This window comes from Saccopteryx leptura, chromosome 1 (genome assembly GCF_036850995.1).
Source record: "Saccopteryx leptura isolate mSacLep1 chromosome 1, mSacLep1_pri_phased_curated, whole genome shotgun sequence".
Classification (NCBI taxonomy): Eukaryota; Metazoa; Chordata; class Mammalia; order Chiroptera; family Emballonuridae; genus Saccopteryx; species Saccopteryx leptura.
The window spans coordinates 306,265,163-306,273,749 of NC_089503.1; the positions used below are offsets into that span (position 1 = coordinate 306,265,163).

The window sequence follows — 8,587 nt, forward strand, 5'->3', positions numbered from 1 at the left end:
AAGGTGTGGGTTTATTTCTGGGCTCTCTAATCTATTCCATTGATCTATATGTCTATACGCAGAGTGGGATCCAAAGTGTCCCACAAGTCAGTGAACAAGAGTATGAGCCCATGGGTCACCTGTATGGAAAGGGAACCCAGACCTTCCATGTCTTCTGGATTCCAAATCCGTGCTGTTTCCCTAACCCCTGTAGGGTGCCTTCTCAGGTTAGGAAGGTCATTGTCTGAAAGGCCCTCTACCCTGGCCAGTTGGCTCAGTGGTAGAGCATCAGCCTGGTGTGCAGGAGTCCCGGGTTTGATTCCCAGCCAGGGCACACAGGAGAAGCGCCCATTTGCTTCTCCACCCCTCCGCCGCGCCTTCCTCTCTGTCTCTCTCTTCCCCTACCGCAGCCCAGGCTCCATTGGAGCAAAGTTGGTCCGGGCGCTGAGGATGGCTCTGTGGCCTCTGCCTCAGGTGCTAGATGGCTCTATTGCCTCTGGTTGCAATAGAGCGACGCCCCGGATGGGCAGAGCATCACCCCCTGGTGGGCGTGCCGGGTGGATCCCGGTCGGGCGCATGCGGGAGTCTGTCTGACTGCCTCCCCATTTCCAACTTCAGAAAAATACAAAAAGAAAGAAAGAAAGAAAGAAAGAAAGAAAGAAAGAAAGAAAGAAAGAAAGAAAGAAAGAAAGAAAGAAAGAAAGAAAGAAAAGAGAGAGAGAGAGAAAGAAAGAAAGAAAGAGAAAGAAAGAAAGAAAGAAAGAAAGAAAGAAAGAAAGAAAGAAAGAAAGAAAAAAGAAAGAAAGAAAGAAAGAAAGAAAGAAAGAAAGAAAGCAAGAAAGAAAGAAAGAAAGAAAGAAAGAAAGAAAGAAAGAAAGAAAGAAAGAAAGAAAAGAAAGAAAGGCCTTCTGCTGTTCTTGATTCTGAAGCGTCTCTTTCAAGCTTCCAGGACTTGGACCCCATGCCTGCTGGACTTATTGTCCAGCCTGCCCACGGAGCAGGTAATTAGTCTGAGGCTTAGAGCCACAGTCAAGGTCAAACTCCCCCACTGCCACCAGAGACAGTTTGCTCTCAATAACATTTTTCATAAAAAACCTGGAATCCTCCCCCTCAAATCGCCTTAGTCCTAAGAGGAGAGAGAGAGAGAAAAAGAACAACTTTGAGATTACTTTCTAATAAAAGCCCACAATAACCTTCATTTTTGTTGTAGCCAGCTACATACAGCTGATTAACTGCTGGGATCATCCGGCTGATGGGGAATTTGATTCAATTCCGACTTCCACTACCGTGGACTCTGAGGAGAGCCGCTAACCTCTCGTGACGCAATAAGACAAAGAAAGGCCATCGTAGCCCTAGCCGGTTGGCTCAGCGGTAGAGCGTCGGCCTAGCGTGCGGAGGACCTGGGTTCGATTCCCAGCCAGGGCACACAGGAGAAGCGCCCATTTGCTTCTCCACCCCTCCGCCGCGCCTTCCTCTCTGTCTCTCTCTTCCCCTCCCGCAGCCAAGGCTCCATTGGAGCAAAGATGGCCCGGGCGCTGGGGATGGCTCTGTGGCCTCTGCCTCAGGTGCTAGAGTGGCTCTGGTTGCAACATGGCGACACCCAGGATGGGCAGAGCATCGCCCCCTGGTGGGCAGAGCGTCGCCCTCTGGTGGGCGTGCCGGGTGGATCCCGGTCGGGCGCATGCGGGAGTATGTCTGACTGTCTCTCCCTGTTTCCAGCTTCAGAAAAATGCAAAAAAAAAAAAGAAAGAAAAAAGAAAGGCCATCGTTGGATCTGTGAGGTCACACACAGCTTGGGCTGTGTGGAGTTTATTGAGTTTGCTGCCGGCTCAAGATGTTTTCTCAAAACAACTGTCTCTCTAAGGAGAAAGGTTATGCTAACCTTGTTAGAAGCTCAGAGGTCAGGTTAGAATACAAATATATAGTTGTCTGCTCTTTTGTCAACTTATTTTTTGTTTTGTTTTATTTTAACAATTGTTTAGAAAATGGAAAAATCAAGGAAGGAAAAAACAACCAACAAATAAAAAGGCTAAAGAAAGAAGCGAAGGGTGGTGGGGAGTCGGGGTAAGAAAGGGAGCAGATGAGGACGGAGATGGGTGAGAGGACGGGGCACACTGAGCAGGAAAGGAGATGGAGGTCCTGCTGCCCTCCCTTTCATTGAAAGAGAGCTCGGGCCTTTCTGACCCTCCCCCCATTGCCAGGGACCCTGCTATTTCTTTCTTCTGAGTCTGGAACCCATATTAAGGGATAACCTTGTAAAGTTCTAAATGGCTGAAGCGCAGCCCTGAGGCTCTGCATAGACCACCGTGGGTCTGGTGCCGTCTAGCCAAGGGTGAAGCCACAGAAAAAGAATTAATTTCTCCGTCTCGTACCTGTCCACAGCCCAGGCTGGCTGTCCTCCCCCCTCTCCCATCCTCCTCTGGGAAAGCTCTCAGCTGCCTCCTCCTGCCTGCTCTCTGAGAAATAGAGCTGCAGGTAACCCCTCGCTATACAGGGGACAGAGATTCAGCCTCGCCTGGGTAGAGCCCGGATGTTGGGCTGACATGCCTCATTCTCTCTCCCACTCCCCAGAAATAAAACTTGGAAAATCTAGAAGGTCAGGGATGACTTCGCTGGGGCTCCTAGGTTTCCACTCCCCCCTGTCCTCTCCCCCACACACCTGGAAGCAAAAGTACAGGGCATCTTCCTACCGTTAAGAAACATTACAATTATAAGGTGCGTTTATCTTCTGCTCAGTGCTTTTGCCCTTGTTAAAAAAGAGAGAACATAAGGTAGTTCTATTTTCAGTTTTTTGAGGAACCACCATACTTTCTTCCATAATGGTTGTACTACTTTACATTCCCACCAACAGTGTATGAGGGTTCCTTTTTCTCCACAGCCTCTCCAACATTTGCTATTACCTGTCTTGCTAATGACAGCTAATTGAACAGGTGTGAGGTGGTATCTCATTGCCGTTTTGATTTGCATTTCTCTAATAGCTAAAGAAGATGAGCATCTTTTCATATATCTGTTGGCCATTTGTATTTCTTCCTGGGAGAAGTGTCTATTCATATCCTCTTCCCATTTTTTTATTGGATTGTTTGTTTGTTGTTGAGTTTTATGAGTTCTTTGTATATTTTGGATATTAGGCCCTTATCTGAGCTGTTGTTTGAAAATATCAGTTCCCATTTGGTTGGCTTTCTGTTTATTTTGTTATCAGTTTCTCTTGCTGAGCAAAAACTTCTTAGTCTGATGTAGTCCCATTCATTAATTTTTGCCTTCACTTCTCTTGCCTGTGGAGTCAAATTCATAAAATGCTCTTTAAAACCCAGGTCCATGAGTTGAGTACCTATGTCTTCTTCTATGTACTTAATTGTTTCAGGTCTTATGTTTAGATCTTTGATCCATTTTGAGTTAATTTTTGTACAGGGGGAGAGTCCCTCTACTGGGTATATATCCCAAAAACTCAGAAACATTGATACGTAAAGACACATGCAGCCCCATGTTTATTGCAGCATTGTTCACAGTGGCCAGGACATGGAAACAACCAAAACGCCCATCAATAGATGACTGGATAAAGAAGATGTGGCACATATACACTATGGAATACTACTCAGCCATAAGAAATGATGACATCGGAACATTTACAGAAAAATGGTGGGATCTTGATAACATGATACGAAGCGAAATAAGTAAATCAGAAAAAACCAGGAACTGTATTATTCCATACGTAGGTGGGACATAATAGTGAAACTAAGAGACATTGATAAGAGTGTGGTGGTTACGGGGGGGGGGGGGGAGGGGGGAATGGGAGAGGGAAAGGGGGTGGGGAGGGGCACAAAGAAAACAAGATAGAAGGTGACAGAGGACAATCTGACTTTGGGTGGTGGGTATGCAACATAATTGAACGACAAGATAACCTGGACTTGTTATCTTTGAATATATGTATCCTGATTTATTGATGTCACCCCATTAAAAAAATAAAATTATTTAAAAAAAAAAAAGAGAGAGAACAAAAAGGACTTACTGTAATCGAAAAGGCTATTTCCACATACAATTCTGGTTGCAAATATTATGTTATTTATGTCTTTAGCAAAGTCAAAGTCAATTATAAACCTCCAGGGAAATGGCTGAACCATCTCTCCCTATTCCTTCACTCACTCTCCCCTCTCCCTGGCTCATTTTATACACACACACACACACACACACACACACACACACACACACACACACAGAGTCTATTTTATTTTGCATGGATATACATATACAGTCTGAATGACTAGCTCACAGTCCACAACACTTTTATAAGTTTTGTTGTTCAAAATGGTGTTATTGTTGTAGGGCAAAAAGACCTCACCAACAAGAAAATTACATTTAATTTGACAAAATCAAGAATGATGTGCTGCCTGACCAGGCAGTGGTGCACTGGATAGAGTGTCGGACTGGGATGCAGAGGACCCAGGTTTGAAAACCTGAGGTCACAGGCTTGAGCTTGGGCTCACCAGCTTGAGCACGGGGTTGCTGGCTTGAGCATGGGATCATAGACATAACCCCATGATTGCTGGCCTGAACCCAAAAGTTGCTGGCTTGAAGCCCAAAGTCATTGGCTTGAGCCCAAGGTTGCTGGCTTGAGCAAGGGGTCATTCACTCTGCTGTAGCCACTGGTCAAGGCACATATAAGAAAGCAATTGATGAACAACTAAGGTGCCACAACAAAGAATTGATGCATCTCATTTCTCTCCCTTCCTGTCTATTTGTCCCTCACTCTGACTCTCTCTCTGGCACTGTAAAGGAAAAAAAAAAAAGAATGACTTTCTGGTACCCCACAGATTACAGAGTGGCTCCAAGCAAGCCATTGCCCCACCTGCCACAGCAAAGTGGGGAGATCTAGAGCTAAAAATACCTAGAAAACTTAAATGGCACCTGTAATACACTTTTATGTAAAGGTCAGGCTTGTAAATGATTAATTCATGATGCTCATGAGTGAGAGAATGAAATAATTGGCTAAAATCTGGTGAATCTTCTCATTTCCTCTTCTTTGTGGAATAGTATTTCTTCAAGTGGGCAGGGACAACCCCTTCACACTCCTTTCCTTCCTGGGTCACAGGGCGTTTTACAGTAGTAGGTCTAATTATATCAATGTCTCAAGACAAGTGCTCCATTATGCTTTCAACAGCTGTTGCTGGTGCCTAAAATCCCACCAAGAAATACTGTCCTCTAATGTGCCCAGACTGTAGGCAGAGATCTTATACAGGAGCATGCATTCTCCCAGGGTTTCCAAGTCCCTCCATATCGCCCTCTGTCCATCAGGGCTTCTGTCATCCGTTTCAGAGCAGCAGCAGTCTCTGGAGCTGCATGGGTTTTAGGATCAAGATCAGCTCCAGTGGGGCTGCCCAAACCCAGGACTGCAGTGCTGCTCTGGGGATGGGGATGCTGGAGAGGGAGAGCCCGGCTGAGGGGTCAGCCAGAAGGCGGCTAGGCAGCGAAAGCCCCCTGCCAGTCTTGACATTTTTCTGCAAGGGGCTACCTGCTGAATGAAGTTCAGGACATTGTTTTGAAGTCAAATTTTGCTTCTTTTTTGTATTAAAAAAATGCTGCTTATATATAAAATAAAGTGAGGATAGTTGGGTGTAGTTCCACCTGTTTCGTTTTCTTTTTGTTGCCTTAGGTTTTGGTGTTGAATTCAAAAAATCATTGCCAAGACCAATGTCAAGGAGCTCACTCCTTATGTTTTCTTCTATGAGTTTTACACTTGCAGGTCTTACATTCAAGTCTTCACTCCATTTTGAGTTGATTTGCATGTGTGCTGTAAGAGTTTCATTCCTTTGCATGTGGATATCCAGTTTCCCCAATACCATTTATTGAAGAGACTATTCTTTCCCCATTAGGTACTCTCTGGGCTTTTGTCATAAATTAATCGAACCATATACATATATGCATGGGCTCATTTCTGGGTTCTTTATTCTGTTCCATGGATCTATGTCTGTTTTTATGCCAGTACCATAATGTTTTGAGTACTAGGGCTTTGCAATATCATTTGAAATCCAGAAGTGTGATGGCTTCACTTTATTCTTCTTTCTCAAGATTGCTTTGGCTATTCAGGGTCTTTTATGATGTCATACAAATTTTAGGATTGTGCTTTCTATTTCTATGAAAAATGCCATTGGAATTCTACACTTGATCTTAGCCAAAAGGCCGAGAAGCCATGCCATTGGAATTCTGACAGAGATTGTATTGAATCTGTAGATCACTTTGAATTGTAAGGCTATTTGGGTAACACTCCTGGCTGTTCCTCCACAGGAGGCAAAATGACTCTTTCAGAATTTCCATACTTGCCCTATATCCTCTAAATGGCATCTGCCTATCTGCATACCTGTTTTTCACCTCCTCCCCACCATGTTGTGGAGGGCCTATCTCCACTGGGGGAGGCCTGTGAGTGTGAAGAAGTCGTTCTAGTCTTGGATGTATAGGCACATCTGACTCAGGGCTCCTCACTCAGCAAGGCCACTTTACATCAGGCCTGGTCCATTTGACTCCAGCTCCATCAGTAATACAGAGGGTAGGTACTTTGACCTTTATCAGCCTGACATTTTTGCCAATCTCTCAGGGGGAGAACATAGACTGTTACTTATCTACTTCCTAAAACTTCAAAATAATCAATACTAAGGGAGTAAGACAGAGACAAGAGCAGAAAATGGGCCAAGAATGTTGATAGCAGGTAATATCCAGATTAAAAGAAACAAGATGCCCAGAGTGAATCGGCTTGGGCATTTGCCGAAGGCGCCCCTTGCACAAGACACTGTACTTTGCTCTGCTGGGAAGTGGTCGTAGTGTGTTGATTTGGATGGAACAAGACAGCTTATTATCTTCCTAGAAGTTGCCACAACCAGGTGCCAATGGACAATGTCTAAGATGAGAACGATAGCTTCTAGGGTTGTGCAGGTTCGGAAATTACGTCCACTCCGAGCCAGTAAATACTGCGGTCTTGCACCACACCAAAGGCAAGGGGGACAGCCACGCCAAGTCCCTTCTTCCCTCACTCAGTAGAAGCAGCCACCGTGTAAAAATCAGCTTCTCAAAGGCTGCCAACTGGATTGGTCGTGCCCTGACTGCCACTCATTTTGGGCTCAGGGAAACACATTGATTATATCTCTCTGAAGATGTCCAAGTTCCTCATGGACCAGCCTCCAACATTATCCAATTTTCGGTTTCTGATACTAGACGTTTCTCAGAACTACCAAGCACCTGATCCTACAACTCGCTATTGCTAAATGCCGGTCACCCAATCCCAGTACAATTCACAGATGGCTCCCGTGACCCAGCCGTGGACCAGTATCCTGTATGCTCACCATGTCAACACTCCCACCCTGCAACAGCCCAGCAGAGCGGGTTCAGAAAGCTGCTGAATGAATGGATAAGTGAATAACTTCCCTCTTTCTGTAGAGAGTATAGCTTCCTCCCTGCATTAATTTTGCCTAAAATTTATTTTTCATGTATGATCTTTGTGACTTTTTCCATATGCATACCAGTACTGTTACTGTCTTGGTATTCTTTAAACCGACGCATTTTTTTTCTCCCTTAAATGTTTTGAGCAAAAATCTAGTTTAACGTGATGCTTCGTATCCTAAAAAAAATAAAAACAAAACAGTATCTCAGTATCTTTATGCTATAGTCAAATGTTCAAACCTCACGCCACTGAAAACCATGTCATGTATTAACTGTTGTGCAGATATCACATTTCGGGAAGCACTGCCCTAGGTCCTGGGGTCCACCATGACCTGCATCGAGACTCAACCAGATCCCTGGTGCCGGCTGAAGAACGTGCCTGACCCCGACCTGCAGCCCTGTCGGAAGCAGTGCCGATGTGACACTTGTTAGCAACAGGACAGGAGAGCTGTCTGGAAGAACCAGGACAGGTAGACCACAGGCTCACAGGCTGTCAACCCTGTCAAATGAAGACAGAACCCGACTGCCAGCCAGAGGAGATGAATCAGAATAAGTACTCAGAGTCATTTGTCCAGAGGAGAAGGGGGAAGCAAATTTTAGTTTTCCTTTTGCAGGAAATGCTTAGGTGAGCCTGGGCCCGGCTGAGCAGGCAAGTACCTGCCAGGTCCCTGCCTAGAAACCTGGATAATTCCATGCTCCACACTTCCCCACAAAGTCCTCTTGGCACCAGTTGTCAGGGCTGTCCAATGGCTCATTGAGAAAGCTTCTGCTCAGCCTTCCAGCAGAAGTCGCTGCTTTCCTCCATCTACCTGGTTGTCAGGGAGCAGGTGTCCCTGGGTGGTGCGCCCCCAGGTGTGGTAGAGAGCTGCCAGGAGAGGCAGCTGAGAGGGACTTGCTTAGAGAAGCCACGGAGGTTGCTCTGGGTCCAGGAGCAGGGCTGGAGGATGCCTCCACCCTCTCGGTCCTCATGCTGGGTGCCTTGGGAGAATCTTAGTCCACAAAGAATCAAAAAACAAGAAGAAAATGATTAATGATTGAGCATCTGCAATGTGCCAGGCATTGTGCTGGCTATGTTAAGGTTAGATACTTCAGGTCCATCTTTTACAAAATTTTAGTTTTAAATAGTCAAATGATATAAGCACTCATTCTGCAGTTCGCTAGAAGGCCAGGGCATTTCTGACAT

At 45.5% G+C, this 8,587-nt stretch overlaps 1 pseudogene; it reads right to left on the reverse strand.

The window, feature by feature from the left end:
• Positions 1-4,982: 4,982 nt before the first annotated feature.
• Positions 4,983-8,098, reverse strand: LOC136388393 (small ribosomal subunit protein bS6m pseudogene; annotated as a pseudogene).
• Positions 8,099-8,587: the final 489 nt, after the last annotated feature.